Here is a 19,659-nt window from a genome sequence, read left to right as displayed (position 1 = left end):
AAGTCTTTTCCTTAGGCAAATGCATAAAATATCTTCGATACAAACAGAAATATCATGTTTGTTTGTCGCAGTTTCTCTAGTTTTCTCCCTAGAAAATACGAATGTGTAGAGCTGGTGTCTCCATGTGCAACCAAGTAGTGATTCCAAGCACTAAATTAAATGTTCCCTGATAAAAAACATGCAAAACAATAAAGTCCGTGGATGATATCAGGAATACACAAACACAGAGGCTGTAGCAATATCTGGGATTGAGTTAGCCAAAACAAAACCGGATATTTCTGGTTTCATCCAGTCATATCCGGACAAACTGGTGTGGAGTTCATATGCAATGGGCTGAGAAAATCAGACTAAAAATGGTTTTGGAGAAAAGCAAAGTCTTTTCCTTAGGCAAGTGCATAAAACATCATCGATACAAACAGAAATATCAGGTTTCTTTGCCACAGATCCTCTAGTTTCTCCCTGGAAAATACGAATATGTAGAGCTGGTGTCTCCATGTGGAACCAATTACTCTATCCAAGCTCAACATAAAATATTCCTCGATAAAAAACATTGAAAACAATAAAGTAGGTGGATAATATCCGGAAAAAACAAACACAGAGGCTGTAGCAATATTTGGGATTGAGTTAACCAAAACACAACCGGATATTTCTGGTTTCATCCTATCATATATGGAAAAAGTGGTGTGGATTTCCTATGCTTTGGGCTGAGAAAATCACAGTAAAAAACGTTTGGAGAAAAGCAAAGTCTTTTCGTTAGGCAAGTGTATAAAATGTCATCGATACAAACAGAAATATTGTATGTTTGCCGCAGTTCCTCTAGCTTTCTCCCAAGAAAATACGAATGTGTAGAGCTGCTGTTCCCATGATGAACCCATTAGTGTTTCCACGGTACAAAATTAAATGTTCCCTCATAAAAACATTCAAAACAAAAAGAATAAAGTCCGTGGATAATATCCAGAAAACACAAACACAGAGGCTTTCACAATATTTCGGATTGAGTTAGCCAAAACACAACCGGATAGTTCTGATTTCATCCGGTCATATCCGGACAAAGTGGTGTGGAATTCCTATGCAATGGACCGAGAAAATCACAGTACAAATGGTTTTGGAGAAAAAGAAAGTCTTGTCGTTAGGCAAGTGCATAAAATGTCATCTATACAAACAGAAATATCATGTTTGTTTGCCGCAGTTCCTCTAGCTTTCTCCCTAGAAAATACGAATGTGTAGAGCTGGTGTCTCCATGTGGAATCAGTTAGTGATTCCACGGTACAAAATCAAATGTTCCCTGATAAAAAACATTCAAAACAATGAAGTCCGTGGATAATATCAGGAATATGCAAACACAGAGGCTGTAGCAATATCTGGGATTGAGTTGGCCAAAACAAAAACCGGATATTTCCGGTTTTATCCAGTCATATCCGGACAATCTGTTGTGGAATTCATATGACATGTACCGAGAAAATCACAGTAAAAATGGTTTTGGAGAAAAGCAAAGTCTTTTCATTAGGCAAGTGCATAAACTGTCATCTATACAAACAGAAATGTCATGTTTGTTTGCCGCAGTTCCTCTAGCGTTCTCCCTAGAAAATAGGAATCTGTAGAGCTGGTGTCCCCATGATGAACCAATTAGTGTTTCCACGGTACAAAATTGAATGTTCCCTGATAAAAGTATTCAAAAAATAAAGTCCATCGATAATATCCAGAAAATACAAACACAGAGGCTGCAGCAATTTTGGGGATTGAGTTAGCCAAAACACAACCGGATATTTCCAGTTTTATCCAGTCATATCCGGACAATCTGTTGTGGAATTCATATGACATGTACCGAGAAATCACAGAAAAATGGTTTTGGAGAAAAGCAAAGTCTTTTCATTAGGCAAGTGCATAAAATGTCATCGATACAAACAGAAATATCAGGTTTGTTTCCCGCAGTTCCTCTAGCTTTCTCCCTAGAATATACGAATGTGTAGAGCTGGTGTCCCCATGATGAACCAATTAGTGTTTCAACGCTACAAAATGAAATGTTCCCTGATAAAAACATTCAAAACAATAAAGTCCATCAGTAATATCTAGAAAAAACAAACACAGAGGCTTTCACAATATTTCGGATTGAGTTAGACAAAACACAACCGGATATTTCTGGTTTCATCCAGTCACATCCGGACAAACTGGTGTGGAATTCGTATGCAATGGACCGAGAAAATCACAGTACAAATGGTTTTGGAGAAAAGCAAAGTCTTTTCCTTAGGCAAATGCATAAAATATCTTCGATACAAACAGAAATATCATGTTTGTTTGTCGCAGTTTCTCTAGTTTTCTCCCTAGAAAATACGAATGTGTAGAGCTGGTGTCTCCATGTGCAACCAAGTAGTGATTCCAAGCACTAAATTAAATGTTCCCTGATAAAAAACATGCAAAACAATAAAGTCCGTGGATGATATCAGGAATACACAAACACAGAGGCTGTAGCAATATCTGGGATTGAGTTAGCCAAAACAAAACCGGATATTTCTGGTTTCATCCAGTCATATCCGGACAAACTGGTGTGGAGTTCATATGCAATGGGCTGAGAAAATCAGACTAAAAATGGTTTTGGAGAAAAGCAAAGTCTTTTCCTTAGGCAAGTGCATAAAACATCATCGATACAAACAGAAATATCAGGTTTCTTTGCCACAGATCCTCTAGTTTCTCCCTGGAAAATACGAATATGTAGAGCTGGTGTCTCCATGTGGAACCAATTACTCTATCCAAGCTCAACATAAAATATTCCTCGATAAAAAACATTGAAAACAATAAAGTAGGTGGATAATATCCGGAAAAAACAAACACAGAGGCTGTAGCAATATTTGGGATTGAGTTAACCAAAACACAACCGGATATTTCTGGTTTCATCCTATCATATATGGAAAAAGTGGTGTGGATTTCCTATGCTTTGGGCTGAGAAAATCACAGTAAAAAACGTTTGGAGAAAAGCAAAGTCTTTTCGTTAGGCAAGTGTATAAAATGTCATCGATACAAACAGAAATATTGTATGTTTGCCGCAGTTCCTCTAGCTTTCTCCCAAGAAAATACGAATGTGTAGAGCTGCTGTTCCCATGATGAACCCATTAGTGTTTCCACGGTACAAAATTAAATGTTCCCTCATAAAAACATTCAAAACAAAAAGAATAAAGTCCGTGGATAATATCCAGAAAACACAAACACAGAGGCTTTCACAATATTTCGGATTGAGTTAGCCAAAACACAACCGGATAGTTCTGATTTCATCCGGTCATATCCGGACAAAGTGGTGTGGAATTCCTATGCAATGGACTGAGAAAATCACAGTACAAATGGTTTTGGAGAAAAAGAAAGTCTTGTCGTTAGGCAAGTGCATAAAATGTCATCTATACAAACAGAAATATCATGTTTGTTTGCCGCAGTTCCTCTAGCTTTCTCCCTAGAAAATACGAATGTGTAGAGCTGGTGTCTCCATGTGGAATCAGTTAGTGATTCCACGGTACAAAATTAAATGTTCCCTGATAAAAAACATTCAAAACAATGAAGTCCGTGGATAATATCAGGAATACGCAAACACAGAGGCTGTAGCAATATCTGGGATTGAGTTGGCCAAAACAAAAACCGGATATTTCCGGTTTTATCCAGTCATATCCGGACAATCTGTTGTGGAATTCATATGACATGTACCGAGAAAATCACAGTAAAAATGGTTTTGGAGAAAAGCAAAGTCTTTTCATTAGGCAAGTGCATAAACTGTCATCTATACAAACAGAAATGTCATGTTTGTTTGCCGCAGTTCCTCTAGCGTTCTCCCTAGAAAATAGGAATCTGTAGAGCTGGTGTCCCCATGATGAACCAATTAGTGTTTCCACGGTACAAAATTGAATGTTCCCTGATAAAAGTATTCAAAAAATAAAGTCCATCGATAATATCCAGAAAATACAAACACAGAGGCTGCAGCAATTTTGGGGATTGAGTTAGCCAAAACACAACCGGATATTTCCAGTTTTATCCAGTCATATCCGGACAATCTGTTGTGGAATTCATATGACATGTACCGAGAAATCACAGAAAAATGGTTTTGGAGAAAAGCAAAGTCTTTTCATTAGGCAAGTGCATAAAATGTCATCGATACAAACAGAAATATCAGGTTTGTTTCCCGCAGTTCCTCTAGCTTTCTCCCTAGAATATACGAATGTGTAGAGCTGGTGTCCCCATGATGAACCAATTAGTGTTTCAACGCTACAAAATGAAATGTTCCCTGATAAAAACATTCAAAACAATAAAGTCCATCAGTAATATCCAGAAAAAACAAACACAGAGGCTTTCACAATATTTCGGATTGAGTTAGACAAAACACAACTGGATATTTCTGGTTTCATCCAGTCACATCCGGACAAACTGGTGTGGAATTCGTATGCAATGGGCCGAGAAAATCACAGTACAAATGGTTTTGGAGAAAAGCAAAGTCTTTTCCTTAGGCAAATGCATAAAATATCTTCGATACAAACAGAAATATCATGTTTGTTTGTCGCAGTTTCTCTAGTTTTCTCCCTAGAAAATACGAATGTGTAGAGCTGGTGTCTCCATGTGCAACCAAGTAGTGATTCCAAGCACTAAATTAAATGTTCCCTGATAAAAAACATGCAAAACAATAAAGTCCGTGGATGATATCAGGAATACACAAACACAGAGGCTGTAGCAATATCTGGGATTGAGTTAGCCAAAACAAAACCGGATATTTCTGGTTTCATCCAGTCATATCCGGACAAACTGGTGTGGAGTTCATATGCAATGGGCTGAGAAAATCAGACTAAAAATGGTTTTGGAGAAAAGCAAAGTCTTTTCCTTAGGCAAGTGCATAAAACATCATCGATACAAACAGAAATATCAGGTTTCTTTGCCACAGATCCTCTAGTTTCTCCCTGGAAAATACGAATATGTAGAGCTGGTGTCTCCATGTGGAACCAATTACTCTATCCAAGCTCAACATAAAATATTCCCCGATAAAAAACATTGAAAACAATAAAGTAGGTGGATAATATCCGGAAAAAACAAACACAGAGGCTGTAGCAATATTTGGGATTGAGTTAGCCAAAACACAACCGGATATTTCTGGTTTCATCCTATCATATATGGAAAAACTGGTGTGGATTTCCTATGCTTTGGGCTGAGAAAATCACAGTAAAAAACGTTTGGAGAAAAGCAAAGTCTTTTCGTTAGGCAAGTGTATAAAATGTCATCGATACAAACAGAAATATTGTATGTTTGCCGCAGTTCCTCTAGCTTTCTCCCAAGAAAATACGAATGTGTAGAGCTGCTGTTCCCATGATGAACCCATTAGTGTTTCCACGGTACAAAATTAAATGTTCCCTCATAAAAACATTCAAAACAAAAAGAATAAAGTCCGTGAATAATATCCAGAAAACACAAACACAGAGGCTTTCACAATATTTCGGATTGAGTTAGCCAAAACACAACCGGATAGTTCTGATTTCATCCGGTCATATCCGGACAAAGTGGTGTGGAATTCCTATGCAATGGACCGAGAAAATCACAGTACAAATGGTTTTGGAGAAAAAGAAAGTCTTGTCGTTAGGCAAGTGCATAAAATGTCATCTATACAAACAGAAATATCATGTTTGTTTGCCGCAGTTCCTCTAGCTTTCTCCCTAGAAAATACGAATGTGTAGAGCTGGTGTCTCCATGTGGAATCAGTTAGTGATTCCACGGTACAAAATTAAATGTTCCCTGATAAAAAACATTCAAAACAATGAAGTCCGTGGATAATATCAGGAATACGCAAACACAGAGGCTGTAGCAATATCTGGGATTGAGTTGGCCAAAACAAAAACCGGATATTTCCGGTTTTATCCAGTCATATCCGGACAATCTGTTGTGGAATTCATATGACATGTACCGAGAAAATCACAGTAAAAATGGTTTTGGAGAAAAGCAGTCTTTTCATTAGGCAAGTGCCTAAAATGTCATCTATACAAACAGAAATGTCATGTTTGTTTGCCGCAGTTCCTCTAGCTTTCTCCCTAGAAAATACGAATGTGTAGAGTTGGTGTCCCCATGATGAACGAATTAGTGTTTCTACGGTACAAAATTAAATGTTCCCTGATAAAAACATTCAAAACAATAAAGTCCATCGATAATATCTAGAAAACACAAACGCAGAGGCTTTCACAACATTTTTGATTGATTAGCCAAAACACAACCGATATTTCTGTTTTCATCCAGTCATACGCGGAAAAACTGGTGTGGGATTCGTATGCAATGGCCCGAGAAAATCACAGTAAAAATGGTTTTGGAGAAAAGCAAAGTCTTTTCGTTAGGCAAGTGCATAAAATGTCATCGATACAAACAGAAATATGATGTTTCTTTGCCGCAGTTTCTCTAGCTTTCTCCCTTGAAAATACGAATGTGTAGAGCTGGTGTCCCCATGATGAACCAATTAGTGTTTCAACGGTACAAAATTAAATGTTCCCTTATAAAAATAATCAAAACAATAAAGTCCATCAATAATATCCAGAAAACACAAACACAGAGGCTTTCACAATATTTCAGATTCAGTTAGCCAAAACACAACCGGATATTTCTGGTTTCATCCAGTCATAACCAGACAAAGTGCTGTGGAATTCATATGCAATGGGCTGATAAAATCAGAGTAAAAATGGTTTTGGAGAAAAGCAAAGTCTTTTTGTTAGGCAAGTGCATAAAATGTCATCGATACAGACAGGAAAATCATGTTTGTTTCTCAGTTCCTCTAGCTTTCTCCCTAGAAAATACGAATGTGTAGAGCTGCTGTTCCCATGATGAACGAATTAGTGTTTCAACGGTACAAAATTAAATGTTCCCTGATAAAAACATTCAAAACAATAAAGTCCGTGGATAATATCAGGAATACACAAAAACAGAGGCTGCAGCAATATTTGGGATTGAATTAGCCAATACAAAACCGGATATTTCCGGTTTTATCCAGTCACATCCGGACAAACTGGTGTGGAATTCATATGAAGTGTACCGAGAAATCACATAAAAATTGTTTTGGAGAAAAGCAAATTCTTTTCGTTAGGCAAGTGCATAAAATGTCATCTATACAAAGAGAAATATGATGTTTGTTTGCCGCAGTTCCTCTAGCTTTCTCCCTAGAAAATACGAATATGTTCAGCTGGTATTTCCATGTGGAACCTATAACTGTATCCAAACTCAAAATAAAATGTTCCCTGAAAAAAACATTCAAAACAATAAAGTCTATGGATAATATAGGGAATACACAAACAAAGAGGCTGTCGCAATATCTGGATTGAGTTAGCCAAAACACAAACGGATATTACTGGTTTCATCCAGTTTTATACGGACAAACTGGTGTGGGGTTCGTATGCAATGGGCTGGCAAAATCAGAGTAAAAATGGTTTTGGAGAAAAACAAAGTTTTTTCGTTAGGAAAGTGTATAAAATATCATCGATAAAAACAGAAATATCATGTTTGTTTCCCACAGTTCCTCTAGCTTTCTCCCTAGAAAATATGAATGTGTAGAGATTGTGTCTCCATGTGTAACCAATTAGTGATTCCAACCAAAAAGTAAATGTTCCCTGATAAAAAACGTTCAAAACAATAAAGTCCGTGGATAATATCAGGAATACACAAACACAGAGGCTGTAGGAATATCTGGGATTTAGTTAGCCAAAACACAACCAGATATTTCTGTTTTCACCCAGTCATACCCGGACAAACTGGTGTGGAATTCGTATGCAATGGACCGAGAAAATCACAGTAAAAATGCTTTTGGAGAAAAGCAAAGTCTTTTCATTACGCAAGTGCATAAAATATCATCTATACAAACAGAAATCTCATGTTTGTTTGCCGCAGTTCCTCTAGCTTTCTCCTTAGCAAATACGAATGTGTAGAGCTGGTGTGCTCAGGATGAACCAATTAGTGTTGCTACGGTACAAAATTAAATGTTCCCTGATAAAAACATTCAAAACAATAAAGTCCATCGATAATATCCAGAAAACACAAACGCAGAAGCTTTCACAATATTTCTGATTGAGTTAGCCAAAACACAACCGGATGTTTCTGGTTTCATCCAGTCATATCTGGACAAACTGGTGTGGAATTCCTATGCAATGGAGCGAGAAAATCACAGTAAAAATGGTTTTGGAGAAAAGCAGTCTTTTCGTTAGGCAAGTGCATAAAATATCATCGATAGAAACAGAAATATCCTGTTTGTTTGCCGCAGTTCCTCTAGCTTTCTCCCTAAAAAACACGATTATGTTAAGCTGGTATCTCCATGTGGAACCTATAACTGTATCCAAGCTCAAAATAAAATGTTCCCTGAAAAAAACATTCAAAAAAATAAAGTCCATGGATAATATAGGGAATACACAAACAAAGAGGCTGTCGCAATATCTGGGATAGAGTGATTCCAACCAAAAAGTAAATGTTCCCTGATAAAAAACGTTCAGAACAATAAAGTCCGTGGATTATATCAGGAATACACAAACACAAAGACTGTTGCAATATCTTTGATTGAGTTAGCCAAAACAAAACCGCATATTTCCGGTTTCATCCACTCAATCTGTACAAACTGGTGTGGAAATCAATGAAGTGTACTGAGAAAATCAAAGTAAAAATGGTTTTGGAGAAAAGCAAAGACTTTTCATTACGCAAGTGCATAAAATATCATCTATAGAAACAGAAATATCATGTTTGTTTGGCACAGTTCTTCTAGCTTTCTCCCTAGAAAATACGAATGTGTAGAGCAGGTGTCTCCATGTGGAACCAATTACTGTATCCAGCTCAAAATAAAATGTTCCCCGATAAAAAACTTTGGAAACAATAAAGTCCATTTATAATATCTAGTAAACACAAACACAGAGGCTGTAGCAATACCTGGGATTGAGTTAGCCAAAACACAACGGGATATTTCCGGTTTCATCCAGTCATATCCGGACAAACTGGAGTGGAATTCTTATGCAATGGACCGAGAAAATCAGAGTAAAAATGGTTTTGGAGAGAAGCAATGTCTTTTTGTTAGGCAAGTGAATAAAATGTCATCTATACAAACAGAAATATCATGTTTGTTTGCCGCAGTTCCTCTAGCTTTCTCCATAGCAAATACGAATGTGTAGAGCTGGTGTCCCCATGATGAACCAATTAGTGTTTCTACAGTACAAAATTAAATGTTCCCTGATAAAAACATTCAAAACAATAAAGTCCATCGATAATATCCAGAAAACACAAACAGAGAGTCTTTCACAATATTTTGGGTTGAGTTTGCCAAAACACAACCGGATATTTCCGGTTTCATCCAGTCATATCCGGAAAAACTGGTGTGGAATTCGTATGCAATGGACCGAGAAAATCACAGTAAAATTGGTTTTGGAGAATAGCAATGTCTTTTAGTTAGGCAAGTGAATAAAATGTCATCTATACAAACTTGAATATCATGTTCGTTTGCAGCAGTTGCTCTAGCTTTCTCCCTAGAAAATACGAATGTGTAGATTTGGTGTCCTCATGATGAACCAATTAGTGTTTCAACGGTACAAAATTAAAAGTTCCCTGATAAAAACATTCAAAACAATAAAGTCCATCAATAATATCCAGAAAACACAAACACAGAGGCTTTCACAATATTTCGGACTGAGTTAGCAAAAACATAACCATGTATTTCTGTTTTCATCCACTCATATCCGGACAAACTCGTGTGGAATTCGTATGCAATGGACCGAGAAAATCACAGTAAAAATGGTTTTGGAGAGAAGCAATGTCTTTTTGTTAGGCAAGTGAATAAAATGTCATCTATACAAACAGAAATATCATGTTTGTTTGCCGCATTCCTCTAGCTTTCTCCCTAGAAAATACGAATGTGTAGAGCTGGTGTCTCCATGTGGAACCAATTAGTGATTCCAAGATCAAAATAAAATGTTGTCTAATTAAAAACATTCAAAACAACAAAGTCCGTGGATAATATCAGGAATACACAAAAACAGAGGCTGTAGCAATATCTGGGATTGAGTTAGCCAAAACAAAACCGGATATTTGTGGTTTCATCCAGTTATATCCGGACAAGCTATTATGGAATTCGTATGAAATGGACAGAGAAAATCGCAGTAAAAATGATTTTGGTGAAAAGCAATGTCTTTTTGTTAGGCAAGTGGATAAAATGTTATCTAGACAAACAGAAATATCATATTTGTTTGCCATAGTTCCTCTAGCATTCTCCCTAGAAAACACGAATGTGCAGAGCTGGTGTCTCCATGTTGAACCAATTACTTAATCCAAGCACAAAATAATATGTTCCCCGATAAAAAACATTCGAAACAATGAAGTCTGTGGATACTATCCAGCAAACACAAACACACAGGCTGTAGCCATATCTGGGATTGAGTTAGCCAAAAGATAACCGGATATTTCCGGTTTCATCCAGTCTCATCCGGAAAAAGCCGTTTAGAATTCGGATGCAGTGGACCGAGAAAATCACAGTACAAATCGTTTTGGAGAAAAGCAAAGTCTTTTCGTTAGGCAAATGCATAAAATGTCATCTAGACAAACAGAAATATCATGGTTGTTTGCAACAGTTCCTCTAGATTTCTCCCAAGAAAATACGAATGTGTAGAGCTGGTGTCTCCATGTGGAACCGATTAGTGTTTCCAAGATCAAAATAAAATGTTACCTGATAAAAAAGCATTCAAAACAACAAAGTCCGTGGGTAATATCAGGAATACACAAACACAGAGGCTGTAGCAATATCTGGGATTGAGTTAGCCAAAACAAAACCGGATATTTCCAGTTTCATCCACTCATATACGGCCAAACTTGTGTGGAATTCGGATGAAATGGACTGAGAAAATCACAATAAAAATGGTTTTGGAGAAAAGCAAAGTCTTTTCATTGGGCAAGTGCATAAAATGTCATCTATACAAACAGAAATATCATGTTTGTTTGTCGCAGTTTGTCTAGCTTTCTCCCTAGAAAATAGGAATGTGTAAAGCTGGTGTCTATATGTGGAACCAATTAGTGTTTCCAAGATCCAAATAAAATGTTCTTTGTAAAAAATATTCAAAACAATAAGTCTGTGGATAATATCAGGAATACACAAACACAGAGTCTGTAGCAATATCTGGGATTGAGTTAGACAAAACACAATGGTATATTTCTGGTTTCATCCACTCATATCCAGACAAAGTCATGTCGAATTCCTACGCAATGAACAAAAAATAGGAGTAAAACTGATTTTGGAGAAAAGCAAAGTCTTTTCGTTAGGCAAGTGCATAAAATGTCATCTATACAAACAGAAATATCATGTTTGTTTGCCGCAGTTCCTCTAGCTTTCTCCCTAGAAAATACGAATGTGTAGAGCTGGTGTCCCCATGATGAACCAATTAGTGTTTCTACGGTACATAATTAAATGTTCCCTGATAAAAACATTCAAAACAATAAAGTCCATCGATAATATCAAGAAAACACAAACACAGAAGCTTTCACAATATTTCGGATTGAATTAGCCAAAACACAACCGGATGTTTCTGGTTTCATCCAGTCATATCCGGACAAACTGGTGTGGAATTCCTATGCAATGGACTGAGAAAATCACATTAAAAATGGTTTTGGAGAAAAGCAGTCTTTTCGTTAGGCAAGTGCATAATATATCATCGATAGAAACAGATATATCATGTTTGTTTGCCGCAATCCTCTAGCTTTCTGCCAAGAATACGAATATATTAAGCTGGTATCTCCATGTGGAACCTATAACTGTATCCAAGCTCAAAATAAAATGTTCCCTGAAGAAAACATTCAAAAAAATAAACTCCATGAATAATATCAGGAATACACAAACACAGAGGCTGTAGCAATATTTCGGATTGAGTTAGCCAAAACACAACCGGATATTACTGGTTTCATCCAGTCTTATCCGGACAAACTGGTGTGGAATTCGTATGCAATGGGCTGAGAAAATCAGAGTAAAAATGGTTTTGGAGAAAAGCAAAGTCTTTCCGTAGGCAAGTGCATAAAATATCATCGATACAAACAGAAATATCATGATTCTTTGCCACAGTTCCTCTAGCTTTCTCCCTAGAAAATACAAATGTGTAGAGCTGGTGTCTCCATGTGGAATAATTAGTGTTTGCAAAAACGAAATTCAACGTTTCCTGATAAAAAAAATCAAGGCAATAAAGTCTGTGGATAATATCAGGAATACACAAACACAGAGGCTGTAGCAATATCTGGGATTGGGTTAGCCAAACCAAAACCCGATATTTCTGGATTCATCCAATCATAGCCGGACAATGGTGTGGAATTCGTATGCAATTGACTGAGAAAATCACAGTAAAAAGGGTTTGGAGAAAAGCAGAGACTTTTCATTAGGGTAGTGCATAAAATGTCATCTATAAAACCATAAATATCATATTTGTTTGCCACAGTTGCTCTAGCTTTCTCCCTTGAAAATACAAATGTGTAGAGCTGGTGTATCCATGTGTAAACAATTAGTGTTTTGCAGCAGAAAATTAAATGTTCCTGGATAAAAAAAATTCAAAACAATAAAGTCCGTGGATAATAACAGGAATCCACAAACACAGAGGCTGTAGCAATATCTGGGATTGAGTTAGCCAAAACAAAACCGGATATTTGCGGTTTCATGCAGTCATATCCGGACAAGCTATTATGGAATTCGTATGAAATGGTCCAAGAAAATCGCAGTAAAAATGATTTTGGTGAAAAGCAATGTCTTTTTGTTAGGCAAGTGGAGAAAATGTTATCTAGACAAACAGAAATATCATATTTGTTTGCCATACTTCCTCTAGCATTCTCCCTAGCAAACACGAATGTGCAGAGCTGGTGTCTCCATGTTGAACCAATTACTTAATCCAAGCTCAAAATAAAATGTTCCCCGATAAAAAACATTCAAAACAATGAAGTCTGTGGATACTATCCAGAACACACAAACACAGAGGCTGTAGCCATATCTGGGATTGAGTTAGCCAAAACAAAACAGGATATTTCCGGATTCATCCAGTCATATCCGGAAAAAGTGGTGTGGAATGCATATGCAATGGACCGATAAAATCGCAGTAAAAATGATTTGGGTGAACAGCAATGTCTTTTCGTTAGGCAAGTGGATAAAATATTATCTAGACAAACAGAAATATCATGATGGTTTCCACAGTTCCTCTAGCTTTCTCCATAGAAAATACAAATATGTAGAGCTGGTGTCTCCACGTGGAAACAACTAGTGTTTCTAGGGTACAAAATTAAATGTTCACTCATAAAAACATTCAAAACAATAAAGTCCGATGATAATATCCAGAAAACACAAACACAGAGGCTTTCACAATATTTCGGATTGAGTTAGCCAAAACACAACTGGATATTTCCGGTTACATCCAGTCATATCCGGACAAAGTGGTTTGGAATTCGGAAGCAATGGATGGACCTAGAAAATTAGAGTAAAAATGGTTTTGGAGAAAAGCAAAGTCTTTTCATTAGGCAAGTGCATAAAACGTCATCTATAGAAACAGAAATATCATGTTTGTTTTTTGCAGTTCCTCTAGCATTCCCCTAGAAAATATGAATATGTAGAGATTGTGTCTCCATGTGGAACCAATTACTGTATCCAAGCTCAAAATAAAATGTTCCCCGATAAAAAACATTCAAAACAATAAGTCCATTGATAATATCCAAAAAACACAAACACAGAGGCTGTAGCAACATCTGGGATTGAGTTAGCCAAAATAAATCCAGATATTTCCGGTTTCACTCTGTCATATCCGGACAAACTAGTGTGGAATTCATATGCAATGGAACGAGAAAATCACAGTGAAAATGGTTTTTGAGAAAAGCAATGTCTTTTCGTTAGGCAAGTGCATAAAATGTCATCTATACAAACAGAAATATGATGTTTATTTGCCGCAGTTCCTCTAGCGTTCTCCCTAGAAAATACGAATGTGTAGAGCTGGTGTTCCCATGATGAACCAATTAGTGTTTCTACGGTACAAAATGAAATGTTCCCTGATAAAAAACATTCAAAACAATAAAGTCCATGGATAATATCAGGAATACACAAACAGAGTGACTTTCAAAATATTTCGTATTGAGTTAGACAAAACACAACTGGATATTTCTGGTTTCATCCAGTCAGATCCGTACAAAGTGCTGTGGAATTCGTATGCAATTGACTGAGAAAATCACAATCAAAATGGTTTTGGAGAAAAGCAAATCGTTTTCATTAGGTAAGTAGATAAAATATCGTCGATGCAAACAGAATTATCTTGTTTGTTTGCGGCTGTTCCTCTGGCTTTCTCCCTAGAAATACAAATATGTGGAGCTGGTATCTCCATGTTGAAACAATTACTGTTTTAAAGCACAAAATTGAATGTTTTCTAATAAAAAACATTGAAAAATATAAAGTCCATGGATAATATCAGGAATACACAAACACAGAGGCTGTAGCAATATCTGGGATTGAGTTAGCAAAACAAAATCGGATATTTCTGGTTTCATCCAGTCATATCCGGACAAACTGGTGTGGAATTTCTATACAATGGACCGAGAAAATCACAGTAAAAATGGTTTTGGAGAAAAAAAAAGTCTTTTCATTAATCAAGTGCGTAAAATGTGATCTATACAAACAGAAATATCATGATTTTTTCCCGCAGTTCCTCTAGCTTTGTCCCTAGAAAACACGAATGTGTAGAGCTGGTTCCTCCATGTGCAAACAATTAGTGTTTCCAAGCACAAACTTAAATGTTCCCTGCAAAAAAAAAAATTGAAAAAAATAAAGTCCATGGATAATATCAGGAATACAGAAACGCAGAGTCTCTAGCAGTATTTAGGATTGAGTTAGTCAAAACACAACCGGATATTTCTGGTTTCATCCAGTCATATCTGGACAAACTGGTGTGGAATTCGTATGCAATGGACCGAGAAAATCACAGTAAAAATGGTTTTGGAGAAAAGCAAAGTCTTTTCGTTAGGCAAGTGCATAAAATGTCATCTATACAAACAGAAATATCATGTTTGTTTGCCGCAGTTCCTCTAGCTTTCTCCCTAGAAAAAACGAATGTGTAGAGCTGCTGTATCCATGTGGAAACAATTAGTGTTTCGCAGCAGAAAATTAAATGTTCCCTGAAAAAAAAAAACATTCAAAACAATAAAGTCTGTGGATAACATCAGGAATACACAAACACAGAGGCTGTAGCAATATCTGGCATTGAGTTAGCCAAAACACAACTGGATATTTCCGGTTTCATCCAGTCATATCCGGAAAAACTGGTGTGGAATTCGTATGCAATGGACAGAGAAAATCAGAGTAAAAATGGTTTTGGAGAAAAGCAAAGTCTTTTCGTTAGGCAAGTGCATAAAATGTCAACTATACCAACAGAAATATCATGTTTGTTTGCCCCAGTTTCTCGAGCTTTCTCCCTAGAAAATACGAGTATGTTCAGCTGGTGTCTCCATGTGGAACCAATTACTGTATCCAATCTCAAAATAAAATGTTCCCTGAAAAAAAATTCAAAACAATAACGTCCGTGGATAATCAGGAATACACAAACACAGAGGCTGTAGTAACATTTCAGATTCAGTTAGCCAAAACACAACCGGATATTTCTGTTTCCATCCAGTCTTATTCGGACAAAGTTCTTTGGAATTCATATGCAATGGACTGAGAAAATCAGAGTAAAAATGGTTTCGGAGAAAAGCAAAGTCTTTTTGTTAGGCAAGTGCATAAAATGTCATGGATACAAATAGAAATATGATGTTTGTTTACCGCAGTTCCTCTAGCTTTCTCCCTAGAAAATACGAATATGTAGAGCTGGTGTCTCCATGTGGAACCAATTACTGTATGCAAGCTCAAAATAAAATGTTCCCCAATAAAAAACATTCAAAACAATAAAGTCTGTGGATAATATCCAGAAAAAGCAAACACAGAGGCTGTAGCAATATCTGGGATTGAGTTAGCCAAAACAAAACCGATATTTCCGGTTTCATCCAGTTATATCCAGACAAAGTGGTGTGGTATTCATATGCAATGGACCGAAAATCACAGTAGAAATGGTTTTGGAGAAAAGCAAAGTCTTCTCCTTAGGCAAGTGCATAAAATGTCATGTAGACAAACAGAAATATCATGCTTGTTTGCCGTAGTTCCTCTAGCTTTCTACCTAGAAAATACGAATGTTAGAGCTGGTGTCCCCATGATGAACCAATTAGAGTTTCAACGGTACAAAATAAAATGTTCCCCGATAAAAAATATTCAAAACAATAAAGTCCATCGATAATATCTGGAAAATACAAACACAGAGGCTTTCACAATATTTCGGCTTGAGTTAGCCAAAACACAACTGGATATTTCTGGTTCCATCCAGTCATATCCGGACAAACTGGTGTGGAATTCATATGCAATGGACCAAGAAAATCACATTAAAAATGGTTTTGGAGAAAAGCAAAGTCTTTTCTTTAGGCAAGTGCATAAATAGTCATCTATACAAACAGAAATATCATGCTTGTTTGCTGCAGTTCCTCAGCTTTCTCCAGAGAAAATATGAATGATTGCTTTCTGTAATTATTTTTGGCATTCTTTCACGGGTTTTGTGTGTTCAAAGGATTGATTTCTTAGTCTCTTCATGGATTCCATCTTCGAAAATCACTATTTTTTTGTTGTTATAAAAAACATCACTTAAGTTGCTAATGTGATCATTGTGAGACCACTGAAAAAAACCATTTGTGAGTGACTCTGTGCTGATACTTGTTTTAAAATTGAGCACGTTTTAAAAGTTAGTGTTAAGTGAGAAAACCTAAGCATTAAAGAATCTAGCAATTTGACTTTCCAACATTTTATAAAAAGCTGACAGATATAATATTTCGATTATCCAATTCTACATCTTTGTGAACGTTTCTTAATGTAGTTGCTTCATCCATTGTTCTGAAAATGTAGCTATACCAATTTTTAAATGACTTTAATTCATTGCAAAGAAACTGATTTTATGTTTTTAAAAAATTAATCTCTAAAGGTGTCTTAAAATTTATTTTTATTTTTCCATATAATAAATATTTATGACTTGTTTAAAAAGTCTGAAAATACTAGTATTTCTGTTCTACTGAGTTTTATTGAAGACAGTAATCACGTGTCTTGTAAGACTGACATGGCAAAAAAATAAAAAAAGAAATGTCATCTATACAAACAGAAATATCATGTTTGTTTGCTACAGTTCCTCTAGCTTTCTCCAGAGAAAATACGAATGTGTAGAGCTGGTGTCCCCATGATGAACCAATTACTGTTTCAACGGTACAAAATGAAATGTTCCCTGATAAAAACATTCAAACAATAAAGTCCATCGATAATATCCAGAAAACTAAAACACAGAGGCTGTATCAATATCTGGGATTGAGTTAGCCAAAACACAACCGGATATTTCTGGTTTCATCCAGTCATACCCGGACAAACTGGTGTGGAATTCGTATGCAATGGACCGAGAAAATCACAGTAAAAATGGTTTTGGAGAAAAGCAAAGTCTTTTCGTTAGGCAAGTGCATAAAATGTCATCTATACAAACAGAAATATCATGTTTGTTTGCCGCAGTTCCTCTAGCTTTCTCCATAGAAAATACGAATGTGTAGAGCTGGTGTCTCCTTGTAGAACCAATTAGATTTTCCAAGCACAAAATTAAATGTTCCCTGATAAAAAACATTCAAAACAATAAAGTCCGTGGATAATATCAGGAATACACAAACACAGAGGCTGTAGCAATATTTCAGATTGAGTTAGCCAAAACACAACTGGATATTTCTGGTTTAATCCAGTCATATCCGGACAAAGTGGTGTGGAATTCGCATGCAATGGACCGAGAAAATCAGAGTAAAAATGGTTTTGGAGAAAAGCAAAGACGTTTCGTTAGGCAAGTGCATAAAATGTCATCTAGAGAAATAGAAATATCATGTTTGTTTGCCACAGTTCCTCTAGCTTTCTCCGTAGAAATTATGAATGTGTAGAGCTGGTGTCTCCATGTGGAACCAATTAGTGTTTCCAAGCACAAAATTAAATTTTCCCTGAAAAAAATATTGAAAAATATAAATTCCATGGATAATATCAGGAATACACAAACACAGAAGCTGTAGCAATATCTGGGATTGAGTTAGCCAAAACAAAAACGGATATTTCTGGTTTCATCCAGTCATATCCGGACAAACTGGTGTGGAATTCGTATGCAATGGACCGAGAAAATCACAGTAAAAATGGTTTTGCAGAAAATCAAAGTCTTTTCGTTAGGCAAGTGCATAAAATGTGATCTAGACAAACAGAAATACCATGTTTGTTTGCCGCAGTTCCTCTAGCTTTCTCCCTAGAATATATGAAGGTGTAGAGCTGGTGTCTCCATGCTGAACCAATTAGAGTTTCCAAGCACACAATTAAATGTTGCCTAATAAAAAACATTGAAAAATATAAAGTTCATGCATAATATCAGGAATACACAAACACAGAGGTTGTAGCAATATGACAGATTGAGTTAGCCAAAACACAACCGGATATTTCTGGTTTCATCCAGTCATATCCAGACAAACTGGTTTGGCATTCCCATGCAATGGACCGAGAAAATCACAGTAAAAATGCTTTTGGAGAAAAGCAAAGTCTTTAAGTTAGGCAAGTGCATAAAATGTCATCTATACAAACAGAAATATCATGTTTGTTTGCTGCAGTTCCTCGGGCTTTCTCCCTAGAAAATACAAATGTGTAGAGCTGGTGTCCCCAAGATTAACCAATTAGTGTTTCTACGGTACAAAATAAAATGTTCCCTGATAAAAAAATTCAAAACAATAAAATCCATCGATAATATACAGAAAACACAAACACAGAATCTTTCACAATATTTCGGATTGGTTAGCCAAAACACAACATGATATTTCTGGTTTTATCCAGTCATATGCAGACAAACTGGTGTGGAATTAGTATGCAATGAACCAAAAAAATCACAGTAAAAATGGTTTTGTAGAAAAGCAAAGTTTTTAAGTTAGGCAAGTGCATAAGATGTCATCTATACAAGCAGAAATAACATGTCAGTTTGCCGCAATTCCTCTAGCTTTCACCCAAGAAAATAAGAATTTGTAGAGCTGGTGTTCCCATTATGAAGCAATTAGTGTTTCAATGGTACAAAATTAAATGTTCACAGATAAAAACATTCCAAACAATAAAGTCCATCGATATTATCCGGAAAACACAAACACAGAGGCTGTAGCAATATCTGCGATTGAGTTAGGAAAAACACAACCGGATATTTCTGGTTTCATCCAGTCATATCCGGACAAACTGGTGTGGAATTCCCATGAAATGGACAGAGAAAATCACAGTGAAAATGGTTTTGGAGAAAAGCAAAGTCTTTTCGTTAGGCAAGTGCATAAAATGTCATATATACAAACAGAAATATCATGCTTGTTTGCCGCAGTTCCTCTAGCTTTCTCCATAGAAAATACGAATGTGTAGAGCTGGTGACTCCATGTGGAACCAATTAGAGTTTCCAAGCACAAAATTAAATGTTCCCTGATAAAAAACATTCAAAAGAATAAAGTCCGTGGATAATATCAGGAATACAGAAACACAGAGGCTGTAGCAATATCTGAGATTGAGTTAGCCCAAACACAACCGGATATTTCTGGTTT

Source organism: Lepus europaeus, unplaced genomic scaffold, assembly GCF_033115175.1.
Source record: "Lepus europaeus isolate LE1 unplaced genomic scaffold, mLepTim1.pri SCAFFOLD_30, whole genome shotgun sequence".
Taxonomy (NCBI): domain Eukaryota; kingdom Metazoa; phylum Chordata; class Mammalia; order Lagomorpha; family Leporidae; genus Lepus; species Lepus europaeus.
This window is presented reverse-complemented; position numbering follows the sequence as displayed.